At 41.6% G+C, this 26744-nt stretch overlaps 10 non-coding genes and 1 pseudogene across 10 annotated transcripts; 5 read left to right on the forward strand and 6 right to left on the reverse strand.

The window, feature by feature from the left end:
- Positions 1-3060: 3060 nt before the first annotated feature.
- Positions 3061-3169, reverse strand: LOC132869516 (5S ribosomal RNA; annotated as a pseudogene).
- Positions 3170-3972: 803 nt separating this feature from the next.
- LOC132869474 (5S ribosomal RNA) lies at positions 3973-4091 on the forward strand. The gene has a single exon (XR_009650940.1). It is a non-coding gene; the product is annotated as a 5S ribosomal RNA (ribosomal RNA).
- Positions 4092-7611: 3520 nt separating this feature from the next.
- Positions 7612-7730, reverse strand: LOC132869507 (5S ribosomal RNA). Its single transcript, XR_009650971.1, has one exon. It is a non-coding gene; the product is annotated as a 5S ribosomal RNA (ribosomal RNA).
- Positions 7731-8545: 815 nt separating this feature from the next.
- Positions 8546-8664, forward strand: LOC132869475 (5S ribosomal RNA). Its single transcript, XR_009650941.1, has one exon. It is a non-coding gene; the product is annotated as a 5S ribosomal RNA (ribosomal RNA).
- A 3537-nt stretch (positions 8665-12201) lies between these two features.
- Positions 12202-12320, reverse strand: LOC132869508 (5S ribosomal RNA). Its single transcript, XR_009650972.1, has one exon. It is a non-coding gene; the product is annotated as a 5S ribosomal RNA (ribosomal RNA).
- Positions 12321-13133: 813 nt separating this feature from the next.
- LOC132869486 (5S ribosomal RNA) lies at positions 13134-13252 on the forward strand. The gene has a single exon (XR_009650951.1). It is a non-coding gene; the product is annotated as a 5S ribosomal RNA (ribosomal RNA).
- A 3520-nt stretch (positions 13253-16772) lies between these two features.
- Positions 16773-16891, reverse strand: LOC132869509 (5S ribosomal RNA). The gene has a single exon (XR_009650973.1). It is a non-coding gene; the product is annotated as a 5S ribosomal RNA (ribosomal RNA).
- Positions 16892-17706: 815 nt separating this feature from the next.
- LOC132869491 (5S ribosomal RNA) lies at positions 17707-17825 on the forward strand. The gene has a single exon (XR_009650956.1). It is a non-coding gene; the product is annotated as a 5S ribosomal RNA (ribosomal RNA).
- Positions 17826-21362: 3537 nt separating this feature from the next.
- On the reverse strand, positions 21363-21481 carry LOC132869511 (5S ribosomal RNA). Its single transcript, XR_009650975.1, has one exon. It is a non-coding gene; the product is annotated as a 5S ribosomal RNA (ribosomal RNA).
- An 813-nt stretch (positions 21482-22294) lies between these two features.
- On the forward strand, positions 22295-22413 carry LOC132869492 (5S ribosomal RNA). The gene has a single exon (XR_009650957.1). It is a non-coding gene; the product is annotated as a 5S ribosomal RNA (ribosomal RNA).
- A 3520-nt stretch (positions 22414-25933) lies between these two features.
- On the reverse strand, positions 25934-26052 carry LOC132869512 (5S ribosomal RNA). The gene has a single exon (XR_009650976.1). It is a non-coding gene; the product is annotated as a 5S ribosomal RNA (ribosomal RNA).
- Positions 26053-26744: the final 692 nt, after the last annotated feature.

A 26744-nucleotide genomic window follows, 5' to 3' on the forward strand; every position in this document is an offset into this window, starting at 1 on the left:
GCTTGTCCTGTCCTACAGTGGAGCAGGCAAGCTGGAGCCTATCCCAGCTGACTATGGGCAAGAGGTGGAGTACACCCTGGACAAGTCGCCAGGCTCACACATAGAGACAAACAGCCATTTACACTCACGGTCAATTTAGAGCCACCAATTAACCTAACCGCATGTCTTTGGACTGTGGGCGAAACCCACACAAACACGGGGCGAACATGCAAATTCCACACAGAAAGGCCCTTGCTCGCCGCTGGGCTCAAATCCAGGACCTTCTTGCTGTGAGGTGACCGTGCTAACCACTACACCACCGTGCCACCCCTAATCGGTCTCGCTATCTATGGAGTAGGTGGTACTAGTAGTAAAAAAACAACACAACAAAAACACAATACTGAAAAGCACGTAACTCCAGGATAAACTCACCTGCTTTGTAATCATCTTGTTGTCCAGCAGGTGGTAGTACTAAGTAGTTGAATGCCAAAAGGGCCTTGTGTATTTCCAGTACCTCTAAAAGCAGTGAGAGTGAACATTTTACTGGCCAGGAACTGTGTGTGCTGCAAGCAGACAGACTGATTATAATGCTGATAGTGTCGTGTTGACATTCTGTGAGATCTCAGTGACACTGAAGATTTAGTTGGGTCTCTAGACTCCAGGCTGTTAGTGATTTCTAATACCAACTGTACAAAATTAGCCATAAGCATGATGAACACTGGCATAAGTGAGATTTTTTTTTTTCCTTTGATAATTTCTCCCTCCTCTGCTATGAAGGTGTGGCATTAAGAGAGGTTTGACGGTTTATACGTAACCAGGATGTCTGTAGACTACATGCAAGTATTCCTTTTCCAAACTCAACTGGTCAGCTGGGTTCTCTTTATCTATTTCTAGGGCTTGTTTGAAAATCTGATCATGTTTTAGGTCATATTTATGCAGAAATATAGAAAATTCTAAAGGGTTCACAAACTTTCAAGCACCACTATATAGTGTCAACAGTGTAACATTTGTGTAACTTTTGTGCTCCGGGGAAGTCTGAGGACGGAAGACGCTGTACCGGTAGTAGGAACTAACTTGTTTCACAGATATTCCACAACACTGAACATAACAATAAGTGGATAAAAGGTACAATGTGCTGTTCTTCAGTAAACAAAATTGTAATCCTTAGTAAATTGTGACATACTGTAAGAAGGATAAAACACTTTTTGATAATGCTGTTATAAGAAAATATTTGATAGTAACGGCATCACACAACCCTGCTGTTGATTGTTTTCCCATGACAGCAAAGCCCTTGGGTTTTAGCTGAGCTCCTTGCGCATGGAGTGGAGCCCGATGCTTAAGAGACTATGGCAATGTGTTGACCGGATTTTTGATGGTTTTGACCATTCGACGTCCATACGTACAGATGAACAAGTGCCACCACAGGGAGCACCGCCGTAAATGCAAGGCAACATATCTCATAAACACTTGACCACCGGACAATGAAATTTGGATCTTCATTTACATAAAATAGATGGTATTATATCCAGCAGTTATTTTTAATTTACTTTTTTTTTTAAAAAAGTGGGATTATTTACTAACACACTTTACGGAAAATATTCATGACAGATTCATATAAAATTAGCTAAAACGGGTTTATTAGTGGGCGGCATGGTGGTGTAGCGCTGTCGGCTCACAGCAAGAAGGTCTGGGTTTGAGCCCCGTGGCCGGCGAGGGCCTTTCTGTACGGAGTTTGCATGTTGTCCACGTGGGTTTCCTCCGGGTGCTCCGGTTTCCCCCACAGTCCAAAGACATGCAGGTTAGGTCAACTGGTGAATCTAAATTGACTGTAGGCGTGAGTGGTTGGCTATGTGTCAGCCCTGTGATGACCTGGTGACTTGTCCAGGGTGTACCCTGCCTTTTGCCCGTAGTCAGCTCCAGCTTGCCTGCGACCCTGTAGAACAGGATAAAGCGGCTAGAGATGATGAGATGAGGTTTATTAGTCCACTAGCTTGTTGGACAGTTGACAATTTTTGTTATGGCAGGGCAACAGACAATGTGATCGCAGGAAGAGTTTTACTGAAAACATGCTAGCAACCAGCAAACCTTCTTGCTGTGAGGCGACAGTGCTAATCACTACACCACCGTACCGCCCTCAGGGAGAAATTATCAAAGAAAAAAAATCTTATAGCTGCTTGTGGCAATGTTCATGCCGTTGGTATTAGAAATCACTAACAGCCCAGAGTCAAGAGACCCAACTAAATCTTCAATTTTATTAAGATTAATGTCAATAAATCTCAATATGAATGTCAACATAACACTATCAACATTATGCACAGTCTGTCTGTTTGCGGTACACACAGGTCCTGTCCAATAAAATGTTCACTCACACTGCTTTTGGAGCGACTGGGAATACACAAGGCTCTTTTGGCCTTCAACTATTCAGTACTCCCACCTGCTGGGCAACAAGATGCTAACAAAGCAGGTGAGTTTATACTGTAGTTATATCCCGTTCAGTATTGTATATATATTTTTTTTTAAATGCTGCTGCTACTATTACTGCTACTACTACTAATCGATATTCGACCTCGTGTATTTTCAGATAGGCAAACCCTTTTGGATTTACTGTGGGACAGGACAAGCGGCTACAGATGGATGGAAAGATATTCGACCTAGTGTATTTTCAGATAAGCAAACCCTTTTGGATTTACTGATCTCTTAAACAGCTTCCACACATAAAATACCTGTAAGTAACCTATATACACACCATAAATTGTGATCCAGTATCCCTTACAGCTAGTAACCCTCTCTCGGATCCCTTTTCAAGATATCAATCCTGTCCTTCTCAGCCCACTGGCTGCTATAAAGTAATGCATTTCCTGTTTTCATTGAGACACTCAGGCCAGGTTCCCAAGCCCGAACACTAAGAAAGTCACCCGTAAGTTACGCACCTGGATAACTAGGTTTTAAACAAAATTTAAAGAATCGGTGTTTGTTAAAATCATTTAGTCTTTAAAAAATATATTCAGGTAAATAATTAGTGGTAATTTGCAGTGATAATCTATTAATTTAGAGTAGGCAATGTAGTTCAAAGAAATGAAAAGCTTACAGCACCTGGTATTCCCAGGCGGTCTCCCATCCAAGTACTAACCAGGCCCGACCCTGCTTAGCTTCCGAGATCAGGCGTTCTCAGGGTGGTATGGCCGTAAACGAGAGAAGGGCTTTATCCTTCCCTATTTGAAGACGCCACGCGACCTCTCTCAAGCAGGATTACGGTTGACTATCGTAGCGAAAGTGAGATAAACCAAATCAGGAAGAATTGTGTTGACCTTTCCGAAGTCAGGGAATGGTTATATATATAAAAAAAAATATAGCGACTCGCCTGAAAACGCCAATGTCTACTGTTAGGATAATAATAAAGTTGACGCTAACTGGAGCTGTTACAAACTTGCCTGAAGGAGGACCCAAGTTCACTGTGCCCCAGCAAAACAACTTTTAAAACAGCGTTAGCATTTCACAAGCCTCACGCCCTTACATTTGTGGTTAAATGACAGAAAAGACTTTTCTTTTCTTTTCTTTTCTTTTTTTCTGGCATACCCTCCAAATAATCTGTTGGAATGGAGGTGAAGACTTATGGTTGTTTTGGAGATTTGGAAACCCCAAGATTGTACTTTTTCTTGTAATTCACCAACAATGATCTTTGGTTGTTTTTTGTTTGTTTGTTTGTTTGTTTGTTTGTTTTGCCTCTCTTACGCTTCTCCTCACCGGACGGGGGAGTAAAATAAACTTGGGTCCTCTTCCAGGCAAAATTGTAACAGCTCTTGTTAGTGTCCTTTATTTATTTATTTATTTATTTTTATTTATTTTTTTAACAGTAGAAATGGGCATTTTCAGGCGAGTAGCCAAACTCACTTTACTACAGTTATCAGTAATGAAGCATATTCGCAATACATTATAATCATTCTCGAGAGAGAGAGGTCGCTGGCCGTCTTCAAATAGGCAACTTTAGATCTCGCTTACGGCCATACCACCCTGAGAACGCCCGATCTCGTCTGATCTCGGAAGCTAAGCAGGGTCGGGCCTGGTTAGTACTTGGATGGGAGACCGCCTGGGAATACCAGGTGCTGTAAGCTTTTCCTTTCTTTCTCTTTGTACTACATTGCCCACTCTAAATTAATAGATTATCACTACAAATTACCATAATTATTTATCCGAATATATTTTTTAAAGACTAAATGATTTTAACAAACACCGATTCTTTAAATTTTGTTTAAAACCTAGTTATTCAGGTGTGTAACTTACGGGTGACTTTCGTAGTGTTCGGGCTTGGGAACCTGGCCTGAGTGTCTCAATGAAAACAGGAAATGCATTACTTCACCGTGGGCTGAGAAGGACAGGATTGATATGTTGAAAAGGGATCTGAGAGAGGGTTTCTAGCTGTAAGGGATGCTGGATCACAATTTTATGGTGTGTGTATATAGGTTACTTACAGGTATTTTACGTGTGGAAGCTGTTTAGGAGATCAGCAAATCCAAAAGGGTTTGCTTGTCTGAAAATACTCTAGGTCGAATATCTTTCCATCCACCTGTAGCCGCTTGTCCTGTCCTACAGTGGAGCAGGCAAGCTGGAGCCTATCCCAGCTGACTATGGGCAAGAGGTGGAGTACACCCTGGACAAGTCGCCAGGCTCACACATAGAGACAAACAGCCATTTACACTCACGGTCAATTTAGAGCCACCAATTAACCTAACCGCATGTCTTTGGACTGTGGGCGAAACCCACACAAACACGGGGCGAACATGCAAATTCCACACAGAAAGGCCCTTGCTCGCCGCTGGGCTCAAATCCAGGACCTTCTTGCTGTGAGGTGACCGTGCTAACCACTACACCACCGTGCCACCCCTAATCGGTCTCGCTATCTATGGAGTAGGTGGTACTAGTAGTAAAAAAACAACACAACAAAAACACAATACTGAAAAGCACGTAACTCCAGGATAAACTCACCTGCTTTGTAATCATCTTGTTGTCCAGCAGGTGGTAGTACTAAGTAGTTGAATGCCAAAAGGGCCTTGTGTATTTCCAGTACCTCTAAAAGCAGTGAGAGTGAACATTTTACTGGCCAGGAACTGTGTGTGCTGCAAGCAGACAGACTGATTATAATGCTGATAGTGTCGTGTTGACATTCTGTGAGATCTCAGTGACACTGAAGATTTAGTTGGGTCTCTAGACTCCAGGCTGTTAGTGATTTCTAATACCAACTGTACAAAATTAGCCATAAGCATGATGAACACTGGCATAAGTGAGATTTTTTTTTTTCCTTTGATAATTTCTCCCTCCTCTGCTATGAAGGTGTGGCATTAAGAGAGGTTTGACGGTTTATACGTAACCAGGATGTCTGTAGACTACATGCAAGTATTCCTTTTCCAAACTCAACTGGTCAGCTGGGTTCTCTTTATCTATTTCTAGGGCTTGTTTGAAAATCTGATCATGTTTTAGGTCATATTTATGCAGAAATATAGAAAATTCTAAAGGGTTCACAAACTTTCAAGCACCACTATATAGTGTCAACAGTGTAACATTTGTGTAACTTTTGTGCTCCGGGGAAGTCTGAGGACGGAAGACGCTGTACCGGTAGTAGGAACTAACTTGTTTCACAGATATTCCACAACACTGAACATAACAATAAGTGGATAAAAGGTACAATGTGCTGTTCTTCAGTAAACAAAATTGTAATCCTTAGTAAATTGTGACATACTGTAAGAAGGATAAAACACTTTTTGATAATGCTGTTATAAGAAAATATTTGATAGTAACGGCATCACACAACCCTGCTGTTGATTGTTTTCCCATGACAGCAAAGCCCTTGGGTTTTAGCTGAGCTCCTTGCGCATGGAGTGGAGCCCGATGCTTAAGAGACTATGGCAATGTGTTGACCGGATTTTTGATGGTTTTGACCATTCGACGTCCATACGTACAGATGAACAAGTGCCACCACAGGGAGCACCGCCGTAAATGCAAGGCAACATATCTCATAAACACTTGACCACCGGACAATGAAATTTGGATCTTCATTTACATAAAATAGATGGTATTATATCCAGCAGTTATTTTTAATTTACTTTTTTTTTAAAAAAAGTGGGATTATTTACTAACACACTTTACGGAAAATATTCATGACAGATTCATATAAAATTAGCTAAAACGGGTTTATTAGTGGGCGGCATGGTGGTGTAGCGCTGTCGGCTCACAGCAAGAAGGTCTGGGTTTGAGCCCCGTGGCCGGCGAGGGCCTTTCTGTACGGAGTTTGCATGTTGTCCACGTGGGTTTCCTCCGGGTGCTCCGGTTTCCCCCACAGTCCAAAGACATGCAGGTTAGGTCAACTGGTGAATCTAAATTGACTGTAGGCGTGAGTGGTTGGCTATGTGTCAGCCCTGTGATGACCTGGTGACTTGTCCAGGGTGTACCCTGCCTTTTGCCCGTAGTCAGCTCCAGCTTGCCTGCGACCCTGTAGAACAGGATAAAGCGGCTAGAGATGATGAGATGAGGTTTATTAGTCCACTAGCTTGTTGGACAGTTGACAATTTTTGTTATGGCAGGGCAACAGACAATGTGATCGCAGGAAGAGTTTTACTGAAAACATGCTAGCAACCAGCAAACCTTCTTGCTGTGAGGCGACAGTGCTAATCACTACACCACCGTACCGCCCTCAGGGAGAAATTATCAAAGAAAAAAAATCTTATAGCTGCTTGTGGCAATGTTCATGCCGTTGGTATTAGAAATCACTAACAGCCCAGAGTCAAGAGACCCAACTAAATCTTCAATTTTATTAAGATTAATGTCAATAAATCTCAATATGAATGTCAACATAACACTATCAACATTATGCACAGTCTGTCTGTTTGCGGTACACACAGGTCCTGTCCAATAAAATGTTCACTCACACTGCTTTTGGAGCGACTGGGAATACACAAGGCTCTTTTGGCCTTCAACTATTCAGTACTCCCACCTGCTGGGCAACAAGATGCTAACAAAGCAGGTGAGTTTATACTGTAGTTATATCCCGTTCAGTATTGTATATATATTTTTTTTTAAATGCTGCTGCTACTATTACTGCTACTACTACTAATCGATATTCGACCTCGTGTATTTTCAGATAGGCAAACCCTTTTGGATTTACTGTGGGACAGGACAAGCGGCTACAGATGGATGGAAAGATATTCGACCTAGTGTATTTTCAGATAAGCAAACCCTTTTGGATTTACTGATCTCTTAAACAGCTTCCACACATAAAATACCTGTAAGTAACCTATATACACACCATAAATTGTGATCCAGTATCCCTTACAGCTAGTAACCCTCTCTCGGATCCCTTTTCAAGATATCAATCCTGTCCTTCTCAGCCCACTGGCTGCTATAAAGTAATGCATTTCCTGTTTTCATTGAGACACTCAGGCCAGGTTCCCAAGCCCGAACACTAAGAAAGCCACCCGTAAGTTACGCACCTGGATAACTAGGTTTTAAACAAAATTTAAAGAATCGGTGTTTGTTAAAATCATTTAGTCTTTAAAAAATATATTCAGGTAAATAATTAGTGGTAATTTGCAGTGATAATCTATTAATTTAGAGTAGGCAATGTAGTTCAAAGAAATGAAAAGCTTACAGCACCTGGTATTCCCAGGCGGTCTCCCATCCAAGTACTAACCAGGCCCGACCCTGCTTAGCTTCCGAGATCAGACGAGATCGGGCGTTCTCAGGGTGGTATGGCCGTAAACGAGAGAAGGGCTTTATCCTTCCCTATTTGAAGACGCCACGCGACCTCTCTCAAGCAGGATTACGGTTGACTATCGTAGCGAAAGTGAGATAAACCAAATCAGGAAGAATTGTGTTGACCTTTCCGAAGTCAGGGAATGGTTATATATATAAAAAAAAATATAGCGACTCGCCTGAAAACGCCAATGTCTACTGTTAGGATAATAATAAAGTTGACGCTAACTGGAGCTGTTACAAACTTGCCTGAAGGAGGACCCAAGTTCACTGTGCCCCAGCAAAACAACTTTTAAAACAGCGTTAGCATTTCACAAGCCTCACGCCCTTACATTTGTGGTTAAATGACAGAAAAGACTTTTCTTTTCTTTTCTTTTCTTTTCTTTTTTTCTGGCATACCCTCCAAATAATCTGTTGGAATGGAGGTGAAGACTTATGGTTGTTTTGGAGATTTGGAAACCCCAAGATTGTACTTTTTCTTGTAATTCACCAACAATGATCTTTGGTTGTTTTTTGTTTGTTTGTTTGTTTGTTTGTTTTGCCTCTCTTACGCTTCTCCTCACCGGACGGGGGAGTAAAATAAACTTGGGTCCTCTTCCAGGCAAAATTGTAACAGCTCTTGTTAGTGTCCTTTATTTATTTATTTATTTATTTTTATTTATTTATTTTTTTAACAGTAGAAATGGGCATTTTCAGGCGAGTAGCCAAACTCACTTTACTACAGTTATCAGTAATGAAGCATATTCGCAATACATTATAATCATTCTCGAGAGAGAGAGGTCGCTGGCCGTCTTCAAATAGGCAACTTTAGATCTCGTCTCTCGCTTACGGCCATACCACCCTGAGAACGCCCGATCTCGTCTGATCTCGGAAGCTAAGCAGGGTCGGGCCTGGTTAGTACTTGGATGGGAGACCGCCTGGGAATACCAGGTGCTGTAAGCTTTTCCTTTCTTTCTCTTTGTACTACATTGCCCACTCTAAATTAATAGATTATCACTACAAATTACCATAATTATTTATCCGAATATATTTTTTAAAGACTAAATGATTTTAACAAACACCGATTCTTTAAATTTTGTTTAAAACCTAGTTATTCAGGTGTGTAACTTACGGGTGACTTTCGTAGTGTTCGGGCTTGGGAACCTGGCCTGAGTGTCTCAATGAAAACAGGAAATGCATTACTTCACCGTGGGCTGAGAAGGACAGGATTGATATGTTGAAAAGGGATCTGAGAGAGGGTTTCTAGCTGTAAGGGATGCTGGATCACAATTTTATGGTGTGTGTATATAGGTTACTTACAGGTATTTTACGTGTGGAAGCTGTTTAGGAGATCAGCAAATCCAAAAGGGTTTGCTTGTCTGAAAATACTCTAGGTCGAATATCTTTCCATCCACCTGTAGCCGCTTGTCCTGTCCTACAGTGGAGCAGGCAAGCTGGAGCCTATCCCAGCTGACTATGGGCAAGAGGTGGAGTACACCCTGGACAAGTCGCCAGGCTCACACATAGAGACAAACAGCCATTTACACTCACGGTCAATTTAGAGCCACCAATTAACCTAACCGCATGTCTTTGGACTGTGGGCGAAACCCACACAAACACGGGGCGAACATGCAAATTCCACACAGAAAGGCCCTTGCTCGCCGCTGGGCTCAAATCCAGGACCTTCTTGCTGTGAGGTGACCGTGCTAACCACTACACCACCGTGCCACCCCTAATCGGTCTCGCTATCTATGGAGTAGGTGGTACTAGTAGTAAAAAAACAACACAACAAAAACACAATACTGAAAAGCACGTAACTCCAGGATAAACTCACCTGCTTTGTAATCATCTTGTTGTCCAGCAGGTGGTAGTACTAAGTAGTTGAATGCCAAAAGGGCCTTGTGTATTTCCAGTACCTCTAAAAGCAGTGAGAGTGAACATTTTACTGGCCAGGAACTGTGTGTGCTGCAAGCAGACAGACTGATTATAATGCTGATAGTGTCGTGTTGACATTCTGTGAGATCTCAGTGACACTGAAGATTTAGTTGGGTCTCTAGACTCCAGGCTGTTAGTGATTTCTAATACCAACTGTACAAAATTAGCCATAAGCATGATGAACACTGGCATAAGTGAGATTTTTTTTTTTCCTTTGATAATTTCTCCCTCCTCTGCTATGAAGGTGTGGCATTAAGAGAGGTTTGACGGTTTATACGTAACCAGGATGTCTGTAGACTACATGCAAGTATTCCTTTTCCAAACTCAACTGGTCAGCTGGGTTCTCTTTATCTATTTCTAGGGCTTGTTTGAAAATCTGATCATGTTTTAGGTCATATTTATGCAGAAATATAGAAAATTCTAAAGGGTTCACAAACTTTCAAGCACCACTATATAGTGTCAACAGTGTAACATTTGTGTAACTTTTGTGCTCCGGGGAAGTCTGAGGACGGAAGACGCTGTACCGGTAGTAGGAACTAACTTGTTTCACAGATATTCCACAACACTGAACATAACAATAAGTGGATAAAAGGTACAATGTGCTGTTCTTCAGTAAACAAAATTGTAATCCTTAGTAAATTGTGACATACTGTAAGAAGGATAAAACACTTTTTGATAATGCTGTTATAAGAAAATATTTGATAGTAACGGCATCACACAACCCTGCTGTTGATTGTTTTCCCATGACAGCAAAGCCCTTGGGTTTTAGCTGAGCTCCTTGCGCATGGAGTGGAGCCCGATGCTTAAGAGACTATGGCAATGTGTTGACCGGATTTTTGATGGTTTTGACCATTCGACGTCCATACGTACAGATGAACAAGTGCCACCACAGGGAGCACCGCCGTAAATGCAAGGCAACATACCTCATAAACACTTGACCACCGGACAATGAAATTTGGATCTTTATTTACATAAAATAGATGGTATTATATCCAGCAGTTATTTTTAATTTACTTTTTTTTTTAAAAAAGTGGGATTATTTACTAACACACTTTACGGAAAATATTCATGACAGATTCATATAAAATTAGCTAAAACGGGTTTATTAGTGGGCGGCATGGTGGTGTAGCGCTGTCGGCTCACAGCAAGAAGGTTTGGGTTTGAGCCCCGTGGCCGGCGAGGGCCTTTCTGTACGGAGTTTGCATGTTGTCCACGTGGGTTTCCTCCGGGTGCTCCGGTTTCCCCCACAGTCCAAAGACATGCAGGTTAGGTCAACTGGTGACTCTAAATTGACCGTAGGTGTGAATGTGAGTGTGAATGGTTGTCTGTGTCTATGTGTCAGCCCTGTGATGACCTGGCGACTTGTCCAGGGTGTACCCTGCCTTTTGCCCGTAGTCAACTCCAGCTTGCCTGCGACCCTGTAGAACAGGATAAAGCGGCTAGAGATGATGAGATGAGGTTTATTAGTCCACTAGCTTGTTGGACAGTTGACAATTTTTGTTATGGCAGGGCAACAGACAATGTGATCGCAGGAAGAGTTTTACTGAAAACATGCTAGCAACCAGCAAACCTTCTTGCTGTGAGGCGACAGTGCTAATCACTACACCACCGTACCGCCCTCAGGGAGAAATTATCAAAGAAAAAAAATCTTATAGCTGCTTGTGGCAATGTTCATGCCGTTGGTATTAGAAATCACTAACAGCCCAGAGTCAAGAGACCCAACTAAATCTTCAATTTTATTAAGATTAATGTCAATAAATCTCAATATGAATGTCAACATAACACTATCAACATTATGCACAGTCTGTCTGTTTGCGGTACACACAGGTCCTGGCCAATAAAATGTTCACTCACACTGCTTTTGGAGCGACTGGGAATACACAAGGCTCTTTTGGCCTTCAACTATTCAGTACTCCCACCTGCTGGGCAACAAGATGCTAACAAAGCAGGTGAGTTTATACTGTAGTTATATCCCGTTCAGTATTGTATTTTTTTTTTTTTTAAATGCTGCTGCTACTACTACTGCTACTACTACTAATCGATATTCGACCTCGTGTATTTTCAGATAGGCAAACCCTTTTGGATTTACTGTAGGACAGGACAAGCGGCTACAGATGGATGGAAAGATATTCGACCTAGTGTATTTTCAGATAAGCAAACCCTTTTGGATTTACTGATCTCTTAAACAGCTTCCACACATAAAATACCTGTAAGTAACCTATATACACACCATAAATTGTGATCCAGTATCCCTTACAGCTAGTAACCCTCTCTCGGATCCCTTTTCAAGATATCAATCCTGTCCTTCTCAGCCCACTGGCTGCTATAAAGTAATGCATTTCCTGTTTTCATTGAGACACTCAGGCCAGGTTCCCAAGCCCGAACACTAAGAAAGCCACCCGTAAGTTACGCACCTGGATAACTAGGTTTTAAACAAAATTTAAAGAATCGGTGTTTGTTAAAATCATTTAGTCTTTAAAAAATATATTCAGGTAAATAATTAGTGGTAATTTGCAGTGATAATCTATTAATTTAGAGTAGGCAATGTAGTTCAAAGAAATGAAAAGCTTACAGCACCTGGTATTCCCAGGCGGTCTCCCATCCAAGTACTAACCAGGCCCGACCCTGCTTAGCTTCCGAGATCAGACGAGATCGGGCGTTCTCAGGGTGGTATGGCCGTAAACGAGAGAAAGGCTTTATCCTTCCCTATTTGAAGACGCCACGCGACCTCTCTCAAGCAGGATTACGGTTGACTATCGTAGCGAAAGTGAGATAAACCAAATCAGGAAGAATTGTGTTGACCTTTCCGAAGTCAGGGAATGGTTATATATATAAAAAAAAATATAGCGACTCGCCTGAAAACGCCAATGTCTACTGTTAGGATAATAATAAAGTTGACGCTAACTGGAGCTGTTACAAACTTGCCTGAAGGAGGACCCAAGTTCACTGTGCCCCAGCAAAACAACTTTTAAAACAGCGTTAGCATTTCACAAGCCTCACGCCCTTACATTTGTGGTTAAATGACAGAAAAGACTTTTCTTTTCTTTTCTTTTCTTTTCTTTTCTTTTCTTTTTTTCTGGCATACCCTCCAAATAATCTGTTGGAATGGAGGTGAAGACTTATGGTTGTTTTGGAGATTTGGAAACCCCAAGATTGTACTTTTTCTTGTAATTCACCAACAATGATCTTTGGTTGTTTTTTGTTTGTTTGTTTGTTTGTTTTGCCTCTCTTACGCTTCTCCTCACCGGACGGGGGAGTAAAATAAACTTGGGTCCTCTTCCAGGCAAAATTGTAACAGCTCTTGTTAGTGTCCTTTATTTATTTATTTATTTTTATTTATTTTTTTAACAGTAGAAATGGGCATTTTCAGGCGAGTAGCCAAACTCACTTTACTACAGTTATCAGTAATGAAGCATATTCGCAATACATTATAATCATTCTCGAGAGAGAGAGGTCGCTGGCCGTCTTCAAATAGGCAACTTTAGATCTCGTCTCTCGCTTACGGCCATACCACCCTGAGAACGCCCGATCTCGTCTGATCTCGGAAGCTAAGCAGGGTCGGGCCTGGTTAGTACTTGGATGGGAGACCGCCTGGGAATACCAGGTGCTGTAAGCTTTTCCTTTCTTTCTCTTTGTACTACATTGCCCACTCTAAATTAATAGATTATCACTACAAATTACCATAATTATTTATCCGAATATATTTTTTAAAGACTAAATGATTTTAACAAACACCGATTCTTTAAATTTTGTTTAAAACCTAGTTATTCAGGTGTGTAACTTACGGGTGACTTTCGTAGTGTTCGGGCTTGGGAACCTGGCCTGAGTGTCTCAATGAAAACAGGAAATGCATTACTTCACCGTGGGCTGAGAAGGACAGGATTGATATGTTGAAAAGGGATCTGAGAGAGGGTTTCTAGCTGTAAGGGATGCTGGATCACAATTTTATGGTGTGTGTATATAGGTTACTTACAGGTATTTTACGTGTGGAAGCTGTTTAGGAGATCAGCAAATCCAAAAGGGTTTGCTTGTCTGAAAATACTCTAGGTCGAATATCTTTCCATCCACCTGTAGCCGCTTGTCCTGTCCTACAGTGGAGCAGGCAAGCTGGAGCCTATCCCAGCTGACTATGGGCAAGAGGTGGAGTACACCCTGGACAAGTCGCCAGGCTCACACATAGAGACAAACAGCCATTTACACTCACGGTCAATTTAGAGCCACCAATTAACCTAACCGCATGTCTTTGGACTGTGGGCGAAACCCACACAAACACGGGGCGAACATGCAAATTCCACACAGAAAGGCCCTTGCTCGCCGCTGGGCTCAAATCCAGGACCTTCTTGCTGTGAGGTGACCGTGCTAACCACTACACCACCGTGCCACCCCTAATCGGTCTCGCTATCTATGGAGTAGGTGGTACTAGTAGTAAAAAAACAACACAACAAAAACACAATACTGAAAAGCACGTAACTCCAGGATAAACTCACCTGCTTTGTAATCATCTTGTTGTCCAGCAGGTGGTAGTACTAAGTAGTTGAATGCCAAAAGGGCCTTGTGTATTTCCAGTACCTCTAAAAGCAGTGAGAGTGAACATTTTACTGGCCAGGAACTGTGTGTGCTGCAAGCAGACAGACTGATTATAATGCTGATAGTGTCGTGTTGACATTCTGTGAGATCTCAGTGACACTGAAGATTTAGTTGGGTCTCTAGACTCCAGGCTGTTAGTGATTTCTAATACCAACTGTACAAAATTAGCCATAAGCATGATGAACACTGGCATAAGTGAGATTTTTTTTTTTCCTTTGATAATTTCTCCCTCCTCTGCTATGAAGGTGTGGCATTAAGAGAGGTTTGACGGTTTATACGTAACCAGGATGTCTGTAGACTACATGCAAGTATTCCTTTTCCAAACTCAACTGGTCAGCTGGGTTCTCTTTATCTATTTCTAGGGCTTGTTTGAAAATCTGATCATGTTTTAGGTCATATTTATGCAGAAATATAGAAAATTCTAAAGGGTTCACAAACTTTCAAGCACCACTATATAGTGTCAACAGTGTAACATTTGTGTAACTTTTGTGCTCCGGGGAAGTCTGAGGACGGAAGACGCTGTACCGGTAGTAGGAACTAACTTGTTTCACAGATATTCCACAACACTGAACATAACAATAAGTGGATAAAAGGTACAATGTGCTGTTCTTCAGTAAACAAAATTGTAATCCTTAGTAAATTGTGACATACTGTAAGAAGGATAAAACACTTTTTGATAATGCTGTTATAAGAAAATATTTGATAGTAACGGCATCACACAACCCTGCTGTTGATTGTTTTCCCATGACAGCAAAGCCCTTGGGTTTTAGCTGAGCTCCTTGCGCATGGAGTGGAGCCCGATGCTTAAGAGACTATGGCAATGTGTTGACCGGATTTTTGATGGTTTTGACCATTCGACGTCCATACGTACAGATGAACAAGTGCCACCACAGGGAGCACCGCCGTAAATGCAAGGCAACATATCTCATAAACACTTGACCACCGGACAATGAAATTTGGATCTTCATTTACATAAAATAGATGGTATTATATCCAGCAGTTATTTTTAATTTACTTTTTTTTTTAAAAAAGTGGGATTATTTACTAACACACTTTACGGAAAATATTCATGACAGATTCATATAAAATTAGCTAAAACGGGTTTATTAGTGGGCGGCATGGTGGTGTAGCGCTGTCGGCTCACAGCAAGAAGGTCTGGGTTTGAGCCCCGTGGCCGGCGAGGGCCTTTCTGTACGGAGTTTGCATGTTGTCCACGTGGGTTTCCTCCGGGTGCTCCGGTTTCCCCCACAGTCCAAAGACATGCAGGTTAGGTCAACTGGTGAATCTAAATTGACTGTAGGCGTGAGTGGTTGGCTATGTGTCAGCCCTGTGATGACCTGGTGACTTGTCCAGGGTGTACCCTGCCTTTTGCCCGTAGTCAGCTCCAGCTTGCCTGCGACCCTGTAGAACAGGATAAAGCGGCTAGAGATGATGAGATGAGGTTTATTAGTCCACTAGCTTGTTGGACAGTTGACAATTTTTGTTATGGCAGGGCAACAGACAATGTGATCGCAGGAAGAGTTTTACTGAAAACATGCTAGCAACCAGCAAACCTTCTTGCTGTGAGGCGACAGTGCTAATCACTACACCACCGTACCGCCCTCAGGGAGAAATTATCAAAGAAAAAAAATCTTATAGCTGCTTGTGGCAATGTTCATGCCGTTGGTATTAGAAATCACTAACAGCCCAGAGTCAAGAGACCCAACTAAATCTTCAATTTTATTAAGATTAATGTCAATAAATCTCAATATGAATGTCAACATAACACTATCAACATTATGCACAGTCTGTCTGTTTGCGGTACACACAGGTCCTGTCCAATAAAATGTTCACTCACACTGCTTTTGGAGCGACTGGGAATACACAAGGCTCTTTTGGCCTTCAACTATTCAGTACTCCCACCTGCTGGGCAACAAGATGCTAACAAAGCAGGTGAGTTTATACTGTAGTTATATCCCGTTCAGTATTGTATATATATTTTTTTTTAAATGCTGCTGCTACTATTACTGCTACTACTACTAATCGATATTCGACCTCGTGTATTTTCAGATAGGCAAACCCTTTTGGATTTACTGTGGGACAGGACAAGCGGCTACAGATGGATGGAAAGATATTCGACCTAGTGTATTTTCAGATAAGCAAACCCTTTTGGATTTACTGATCTCTTAAACAGCTTCCACACATAAAATACCTGTAAGTAACCTATATACACACCATAAATTGTGATCCAGTATCCCTTACAGCTAGTAACCCTCTCTCGGATCCCTTTTCAAGATATCAATCCTGTCCTTCTCAGCCCACTGGCTGCTATAAAGTAATGCATTTCCTGTTTTCATTGAGACACTCAGGCCAGGTTCCCAAGCCCGAACACTAAGAAAGCCACCCGTAAGTTACGCACCTGGATAACTAGGTTTTAAACAAAATTTAAAGAATCGGTGTTTGTTAAAATCATTTAGTCTTTAAAAAATATATTCAGGTAAATAATTAGTGGTAATTTGCAGTGATAATCTATTAATTTAGAGTAGGCAATGTAGTTCAAAGAAATGAAAAGCTTACAGCACCTGGTATTCCCAGGCGGTCTCCCATCCAAGTACTAACCAGGCCCGACCCTGCTTAGCTTCCGAGATCAGACGAGATCGGGCGTTCTCAGGGTGGTATGGCCGTAAACGAGAGAAGGGCTTTATCCTTCCCTATTTGAAGACGCCACGCGACCTCTCTCAAGCAGGATTACGGTTGACTATCGTAGCGAAAGTGAGATAAACCAAATCAGGAAGAATTGTGTTGACCTTTCCGAAGTCAGGGAATGGTTATATATATAAAAAAAAATATAGCGACTCGCCTGAAAACGCCAATGTCTACTGTTAGGATAATAATAAAGTTGACGCTAACTGGAGCTGTTACAAACTTGCCTGAAGGAGGACCCAAGTTCACTGTGCCCCAGCAAAACAACTTTTAAAACAGCGTTAGCATTTCACAAGCCTCACGCCCTTACATTTGTGGTTAAATGACAGAAAAGACTTTTCTTTTCTTTTCTTTTCTTTTCTTTTTTTCTGGCATACCCTCCAAATAATCTGTTGGAATGGAGGTGAAGACTTATGGTTGTTTTGGAGATTTGGAAACCCCAAGATTGTACTTTTTCTTGTAATTCACCAACAATGATCTTTGGTTGTTTTTTGTTTGTTTGTTTGTTTGTTTGTTTTGCCTCTCTTACGCTTCTCCTCACCGGACGGGGGAGTAAAATAAACTTGGGTCCTCTTCCAGGCAAAATTGTAACAGCTCTTGTTAGTGTCCTTTATTTATTTATTTATTTATTTTTATTTATTTATTTTTTTAACAGTAGAAATGGGCATTTTCAGGCGAGTAGCCAAACTCACTTTACTACAGTTATCAGTAATGAAGCATATTCGCAATACATTATAATCATTCTCGAGAGAGAGAGGTCGCTGGCCGTCTTCAAATAGGCAACTTTAGATCTCGTCTCTCGCTTACGGCCATACCACCCTGAGAACGCCCGATCTCGTCTGATCTCGGAAGCTAAGCAGGGTCGGGCCTGGTTAGTACTTGGATGGGAGACCGCCTGGGAATACCAGGTGCTGTAAGCTTTTCCTTTCTTTCTCTTTGTACTACATTGCCCACTCTAAATTAATAGATTATCACTACAAATTACCATAATTATTTATCCGAATATATTTTTTAAAGACTAAATGATTTTAACAAACACCGATTCTTTAAATTTTGTTTAAAACCTAGTTATTCAGGTGTGTAACTTACGGGTGACTTTCGTAGTGTTCGGGCTTGGGAACCTGGCCTGAGTGTCTCAATGAAAACAGGAAATGCATTACTTCACCGTGGGCTGAGAAGGACAGGATTGATATGTTGAAAAGGGATCTGAGAGAGGGTTTCTAGCTGTAAGGGATGCTGGATCACAATTTTATGGTGTGTGTATATAGGTTACTTACAGGTATTTTACGTGTGGAAGCTGTTTAGGAGATCAGCAAATCCAAAAGGGTTTGCTTGTCTGAAAATACTCTAGGTCGAATATCTTTCCATCCACCTGTAGCCGCTTGTCCTGTCCTACAGTGGAGCAGGCAAGCTGGAGCCTATCCCAGCTGACTATGGGCAAGAGGTGGAGTACACCCTGGACAAGTCGCCAGGCTCACACATAGAGACAAACAGCCATTTACACTCACGGTCAATTTAGAGCCACCAATTAACCTAACCGCATGTCTTTGGACTGTGGGCGAAACCCACACAAACACGGGGCGAACATGCAAATTCCACACAGAAAGGCCCTTGCTCGCCGCTGGGCTCAAATCCAGGACCTTCTTGCTGTGAGGTGACCGTGCTAACCACTACACCACCGTGCCACCCCTAATCGGTCTCGCTATCTATGGAGTAGGTGGTACTAGTAGTAAAAAAACAACACAACAAAAACACAATACTGAAAAGCACGTAACTCCAGGATAAACTCACCTGCTTTGTAATCATCTTGTTGTCCAGCAGGTGGTAGTACTAAGTAGTTGAATGCCAAAAGGGCCTTGTGTATTTCCAGTACCTCTAAAAGCAGTGAGAGTGAACATTTTACTGGCCAGGAACTGTGTGTGCTGCAAGCAGACAGACTGATTATAATGCTGATAGTGTCGTGTTGACATTCTGTGAGATCTCAGTGACACTGAAGATTTAGTTGGGTCTCTAGACTCCAGGCTGTTAGTGATTTCTAATACCAACTGTACAAAATTAGCCATAAGCATGATGAACACTGGCATAAGTGAGATTTTTTTTTTTCCTTTGATAATTTCTCCCTCCTCTGCTATGAAGGTGTGGCATTAAGAGAGGTTTGACGGTTTATACGTAACCAGGATGTCTGTAGACTACATGCAAGTATTCCTTTTCCAAACTCAACTGGTCAGCTGGGTTCTCTTTATCTATTTCTAGGGCTTGTTTGAAAATCTGATCATGTTTTAGGTCATATTTATGCAGAAATATAGAAAATTCTAAAGGGTTCACAAACTTTCAAGCACCACTATATAGTGTCAACAGTGTAACATTTGTGTAACTTTTGTGCTCCGGGGAAGTCTGAGGACGGAAGACGCTGTACCGGTAGTAGGAACTAACTTGTTTCACAGATATTCCACAACACTGAACATAACAATAAGTGGATAAAAGGTACAATGTGCTGTTCTTCAGTAAACAAAATTGTAATCCTTAGTAAATTGTGACATACTGTAAGAAGGATAAAACACTTTTTGATAATGCTGTTATAAGAAAATATTTGATAGTAACGGCATCACACAACCCTGCTGTTGATTGTTTTCCCATGACAGCAAAGCCCTTGGGTTTTAGCTGAGCTCCTTGCGCATGGAGTGGAGCCCGATGCTTAAGAGACTATGGCAATGTGTTGACCGGATTTTTGATGGTTTTGACCATTCGACGTCCATACGTACAGATGAACAAGTGCCACCACAGGGAGCACCGCCGTAAATGCAAGGCAACATACCTCATAAACACTTGACCACCGGACAATGAAATTTGGATCTTTATTTACATAAAATAGATGGTATTATATCCAGCAGTTATTTTTAATTTACTTTTTTTTTTAAAAAAGTGGGATTATTTACTAACACACTTTACGGAAAATATTCATGACAGATTCATATAAAATTAGCTAAAACGGGTTTATTAGTGGGCGGCATGGTGGTGTAGCGCTGTCGGCTCACAGCAAGAAGGTTTGGGTTTGAGCCCCGTGGCCGGCGAGGGCCTTTCTGTACGGAGTTTGCATGTTGTCCACGTGGGTTTCCTCCGGGTGCTCCGGTTTCCCCCACAGTCCAAAGACATGCAGGTTAGGTCAACTGGTGACTCTAAATTGACCGTAGGTGTGAATGTGAGTGTGAATGGTTGTCTGTGTCTATGTGTCAGCCCTGTGATGACCTGGCGACTTGTCCAGGGTGTACCCTGCCTTTTGCCCGTAGTCAACTCCAGCTTGCCTGCGACCCTGTAGAACAGGATAAAGCGGCTAGAGATGATGAGATGAGGTTTATTAGTCCACTAGCTTGTTGGACAGTTGACAATTTTTGTTATGGCAGGGCAACAGACAATGTGATCGCAGGAAGAGTTTTACTGAAAACATGCTAGCAACCAGCAAACCTTCTTGCTGTGAGGCGACAGTGCTAATCACTACACCACCGTACCGCCCTCAGGGAGAAATTATCAAAGAAAAAAAATCTTATAGCTGCTTGTGGCAATGTTCATGCCGTTGGTATTAGAAATCACTAACAGCCCAGAGTCAAGAGACCCAACTAAATCTTCAATTTTATTAAGATTAATGTCAATAAATCTCAATATGAATGTCAACATAACACTATCAACATTATGCACAGTCTGTCTGTTTGCGGTACACACAGGTCCTGGCCAATAAAATGTTCACTCACACTGCTTTTGGAGCGACTGGGAATACACAAGGCTCTTTTGGCCTTCAACTATTCAGTACTCCCACCTGCTGGGCAACAAGATGCTAACAAAGCAGGTGAGTTTATACTGTAGTTATATCCCGTTCAGTATTGTATTTTTTTTTTTTTTAAATGCTGCTGCTACTACTACTGCTACTACTACTAATCGATATTCGACCTCGTGTATTTTCAGATAGGCAAACCCTTTTGGATTTACTGTAGGACAGGACAAGCGGCTACAGATGGATGGAAAGATATTCGACCTAGTGTATTTTCAGATAAGCAAACCCTTTTGGATTTACTGATCTCTTAAACAGCTTCCACACATAAAATACCTGTAAGTAACCTATATACACACCATAAATTGTGATCCAGTATCCCTTACAGCTAGTAACCCTCTCTCGGATCCCTTTTCAAGATATCAATCCTGTCCTTCTCAGCCCACTGGCTGCTATAAAGTAATGCATTTCCTGTTTTCATTGAGACACTCAGGCCAGGTTCCCAAGCCCGAACACTAAGAAAGCCACCCGTAAGTTACGCACCTGGATAACTAGGTTTTAAACAAAATTTAAAGAATCGGTGTTTGTTAAAATCATTTAGTCTTTAAAAAATATATTCAGGTAAATAATTAGTGGTAATTTGCAGTGATAATCTATTAATTTAGAGTAGGCAATGTAGTTCAAAGAAATGAAAAGCTTACAGCACCTGGTATTCCCAGGCGGTCTCCCATCCAAGTACTAACCAGGCCCGACCCTGCTTAGCTTCCGAGATCAGACGAGATCGGGCGTTCTCAGGGTGGTATGGCCGTAAACGAGAGAAAGGCTTTATCCTTCCCTATTTGAAGACGCCACGCGACCTCTCTCAAGCAGGATTACGGTTGACTATCGTAGCGAAAGTGAGATAAACCAAATCAGGAAGAATTGTGTTGACCTTTCCGAAGTCAGGGAATGGTTATATATATAAAAAAAAATATAGCGACTCGCCTGAAAACGCCAATGTCTACTGTTAGGATAATAATAAAGTTGACGCTAACTGGAGCTGTTACAAACTTGCCTGAAGGAGGACCCAAGTTCACTGTGCCCCAGCAAAACAACTTTTAAAACAGCGTTAGCATTTCACAAGCCTCACGCCCTTACATTTGTGGTTAAATGACAGAAAAGACTTTTCTTTTCTTTTCTTTTCTTTTCTTTTCTTTTCTTTTTTTCTGGCATACCCTCCAAATAATCTGTTGGAATGGAGGTGAAGACTTATGGTTGTTTTGGAGATTTGGAAACCCCAAGATTGTACTTTTTCTTGTAATTCACCAACAATGATCTTTGGTTGTTTTTTGTTTGTTTGTTTGTTTGTTTTGCCTCTCTTACGCTTCTCCTCACCGGACGGGGGAGTAAAATAAACTTGGGTCCTCTTCCAGGCAAAATTGTAACAGCTCTTGTTAGTGTCCTTTATTTATTTATTTATTTTTATTTATTTTTTTAACAGTAGAAATGGGCATTTTCAGGCGAGTAGCCAAACTCACTTTACTACAGTTATCAGTAATGAAGCATATTCGCAATACATTATAATCATTCTCGAGAGAGAGAGGTCGCTGGCCGTCTTCAAATAGGCAACTTTAGATCTCGTCTCTCGCTTACGGCCATACCACCCTGAGAACGCCCGATCTCGTCTGATCTCGGAAGCTAAGCAGGGTCGGGCCTGGTTAGTACTTGGATGGGAGACCGCCTGGGAATACCAGGTGCTGTAAGCTTTTCCTTTCTTTCTCTTTGTACTACATTGCCCACTCTAAATTAATAGATTATCACTACAAATTACCATAATTATTTATCCGAATATATTTTTTAAAGACTAAATGATTTTAACAAACACCGATTCTTTAAATTTTGTTTAAAACCTAGTTATTCAGGTGTGTAACTTACGGGTGACTTTCGTAGTGTTCGGGCTTGGGAACCTGGCCTGAGTGTCTCAATGAAAACAGGAAATGCATTACTTCACCGTGGGCTGAGAAGGACAGGATTGATATGTTGAAAAGGGATCTGAGAGAGGGTTTCTAGCTGTAAGGGATGCTGGATCACAATTTTATGGTGTGTGTATATAGGTTACTTACAGGTATTTTACGTGTGGAAGCTGTTTAGGAGATCAGCAAATCCAAAAGGGTTTGCTTGTCTGAAAATACTCTAGGTCGAATATCTTTCCATCCACCTGTAGCCGCTTGTCCTGTCCTACAGTGGAGCAGGCAAGCTGGAGCCTATCCCAGCTGACTATGGGCAAGAGGTGGAGTACACCCTGGACAAGTCGCCAGGCTCACACATAGAGACAAACAGCCATTTACACTCACGGTCAATTTAGAGCCACCAATTAACCTAACCGCATGTCTTTGGACTGTGGGCGAAACCCACACAAACACGGGGCGAACATGCAAATTCCACACAGAAAGGCCCTTGCTCGCCGCTGGGCTCAAATCCAGGACCTTCTTGCTGTGAGGTGACCGTGCTAACCACTACACCACCGTGCCACCCCTAATCGGTCTCGCTATCTATGGAGTAGGTGGTACTAGTAGTAAAAAAACAACACAACAAAAACACAATACTGAAAAGCACGTAACTCCAGGATAAACTCACCTGCTTTGTAATCATCTTGTTGTCCAGCAGGTGGTAGTACTAAGTAGTTGAATGCCAAAAGGGCCTTGTGTATTTCCAGTACCTCTAAAAGCAGTGAGAGTGAACATTTTACTGGCCAGGAACTGTGTGTGCTGCAAGCAGACAGACTGATTATAATGCTGATAGTGTCGTGTTGACATTCTGTGAGATCTCAGTGACACTGAAGATTTAGTTGGGTCTCTAGACTCCAGGCTGTTAGTGATTTCTAATACCAACTGTACAAAATTAGCCATAAGCATGATGAACACTGGCATAAGTGAGATTTTTTTTTTTCCTTTGATAATTTCTCCCTCCTCTGCTATGAAGGTGTGGCATTAAGAGAGGTTTGACGGTTTATACGTAACCAGGATGTCTGTAGACTACATGCAAGTATTCCTTTTCCAAACTCAACTGGTCAGCTGGGTTCTCTTTATCTATTTCTAGGGCTTGTTTGAAAATCTGATCATGTTTTAGGTCATATTTATGCAGAAATATAGAAAATTCTAAAGGGTTCACAAACTTTCAAGCACCACTATATAGTGTCAACAGTGTAACATTTGTGTAACTTTTGTGCTCCGGGGAAGTCTGAGGACGGAAGACGCTGTACCGGTAGTAGGAACTAACTTGTTTCACAGATATTCCACAACACTGAACATAACAATAAGTGGATAAAAGGTACAATGTGCTGTTCTTCAGTAAACAAAATTGTAATCCTTAGTAAATTGTGACATACTGTAAGAAGGATAAAACACTTTTTGATAATGCTGTTATAAGAAAATATTTGATAGTAACGGCATCACACAACCCTGCTGTTGATTGTTTTCCCATGACAGCAAAGCCCTTGGGTTTTAGCTGAGCTCCTTGCGCATGGAGTGGAGCCCGATGCTTAAGAGACTATGGCAATGTGTTGACCGGATTTTTGATGGTTTTGACCATTCGACGTCCATACGTACAGATGAACAAGTGCCACCACAGGGAGCACCGCCGTAAATGCAAGGCAACATATCTCATAAACACTTGACCACCGGACAATGAAATTTGGATCTTCATTTACATAAAATAGATGGTATTATATCCAGCAGTTATTTTTAATTTACTTTTTTTTTTAAAAAAGTGGGATTATTTACTAACACACTTTACGGAAAATATTCATGACAGATTCATATAAAATTAGCTAAAACGGGTTTATTAGTGGGCGGCATGGTGGTGTAGCGCTGTCGGCTCACAGCAAGAAGGTCTGGGTTTGAGCCCCGTGGCCGGCGAGGGCCTTTCTGTACGGAGTTTGCATGTTGTCCACGTGGGTTTCCTCCGGGTGCTCCGGTTTCCCCCACAGTCCAAAGACATGCAGGTTAGGTCAACTGGTGAATCTAAATTGACTGTAGGCGTGAGTGGTTGGCTATGTGTCAGCCCTGTGATGACCTGGTGACTTGTCCAGGGTGTACCCTGCCTTTTGCCCGTAGTCAGCTCCAGCTTGCCTGCGACCCTGTAGAACAGGATAAAGCGGCTAGAGATGATGAGATGAGGTTTATTAGTCCACTAGCTTGTTGGACAGTTGACAATTTTTGTTATGGCAGGGCAACAGACAATGTGATCGCAGGAAGAGTTTTACTGAAAACATGCTAGCAACCAGCAAACCTTCTTGCTGTGAGGCGACAGTGCTAATCACTACACCACCGTACCGCCCTCAGGGAGAAATTATCAAAGAAAAAAAATCTTATAGCTGCTTGTGGCAATGTTCATGCCGTTGGTATTAGAAATCACTAACAGCCCAGAGTCAAGAGACCCAACTAAATCTTCAATTTTATTAAGATTAATGTCAATAAATCTCAATATGAATGTCAACATAACACTATCAACATTATGCACAGTCTGTCTGTTTGCGGTACACACAGGTCCTGTCCAATAAAATGTTCACTCACACTGCTTTTGGAGCGACTGGGAATACACAAGGCTCTTTTGGCCTTCAACTATTCAGTACTCCCACCTGCTGGGCAACAAGATGCTAACAAAGCAGGTGAGTTTATACTGTAGTTATATCCCGTTCAGTATTGTATATATATTTTTTTTTAAATGCTGCTGCTACTATTACTGCTACTACTACTAATCGATATTCGACCTCGTGTATTTTCAGATAGGCAAACCCTTTTGGATTTACTGTGGGACAGGACAAGCGGCTACAGATGGATGGAAAGATATTCGACCTAGTGTATTTTCAGATAAGCAAACCCTTTTGGATTTACTGATCTCTTAAACAGCTTCCACACATAAAATACCTGTAAGTAACCTATATACACACCATAAATTGTGATCCAGTATCCCTTACAGCTAGTAACCCTCTCTCGGATCCCTTTTCAAGATATCAATCCTGTCCTTCTCAGCCCACTGGCTGCTATAAAGTAATGCATTTCCTGTTTTCATTGAGACACTCAGGCCAGGTTCCCAAGCCCGAACACTAAGAAAGCCACCCGTAAGTTACGCACCTGGATAACTAGGTTTTAAACAAAATTTAAAGAATCGGTGTTTGTTAAAATCATTTAGTCTTTAAAAAATATATTCAGGTAAATAATTAGTGGTAATTTGCAGTGATAATCTATTAATTTAGAGTAGGCAATGTAGTTCAAAGAAATGAAAAGCTTACAGCACCTGGTATTCCCAGGCGGTCTCCCATCCAAGTACTAACCAGGCCCGACCCTGCTTAGCTTCCGAGATCAGACGAGATCGGGCGTTCTCAGGGTGGTATGGCCGTAAACGAGAGAAGGGCTTTATCCTTCCCTATTTGAAGACGCCACGCGACCTCTCTCAAGCAGGATTACGGTTGACTATCGTAGCGAAAGTGAGATAAACCAAATCAGGAAGAATTGTGTTGACCTTTCCGAAGTCAGGGAATGGTTATATATATAAAAAAAAATATAGCGACTCGCCTGAAAACGCCAATGTCTACTGTTAGGATAATAATAAAGTTGACGCTAACTGGAGCTGTTACAAACTTGCCTGAAGGAGGACCCAAGTTCACTGTGCCCCAGCAAAACAACTTTTAAAACAGCGTTAGCATTTCACAAGCCTCACGCCCTTACATTTGTGGTTAAATGACAGAAAAGACTTTTCTTTTCTTTTCTTTTCTTTTCTTTTTTTCTGGCATACCCTCCAAATAATCTGTTGGAATGGAGGTGAAGACTTATGGTTGTTTTGGAGATTTGGAAACCCCAAGATTGTACTTTTTCTTGTAATTCACCAACAATGATCTTTGGTTGTTTTTTGTTTGTTTGTTTGTTTGTTTGTTTTGCCTCTCTTACGCTTCTCCTCACCGGACGGGGGAGTAAAATAAACTTGGGTCCTCTTCCAGGCAAAATTGTAACAGCTCTTGTTAGTGTCCTTTATTTATTTATTTATTTATTTTTATTTATTTATTTTTTTAACAGTAGAAATGGGCATTTTCAGGCGA

Source organism: Neoarius graeffei, chromosome 20 (genome assembly GCF_027579695.1).
Source record: "Neoarius graeffei isolate fNeoGra1 chromosome 20, fNeoGra1.pri, whole genome shotgun sequence".
Lineage (NCBI taxonomy): Eukaryota > Metazoa > Chordata > Actinopteri > Siluriformes > Ariidae > Neoarius > Neoarius graeffei.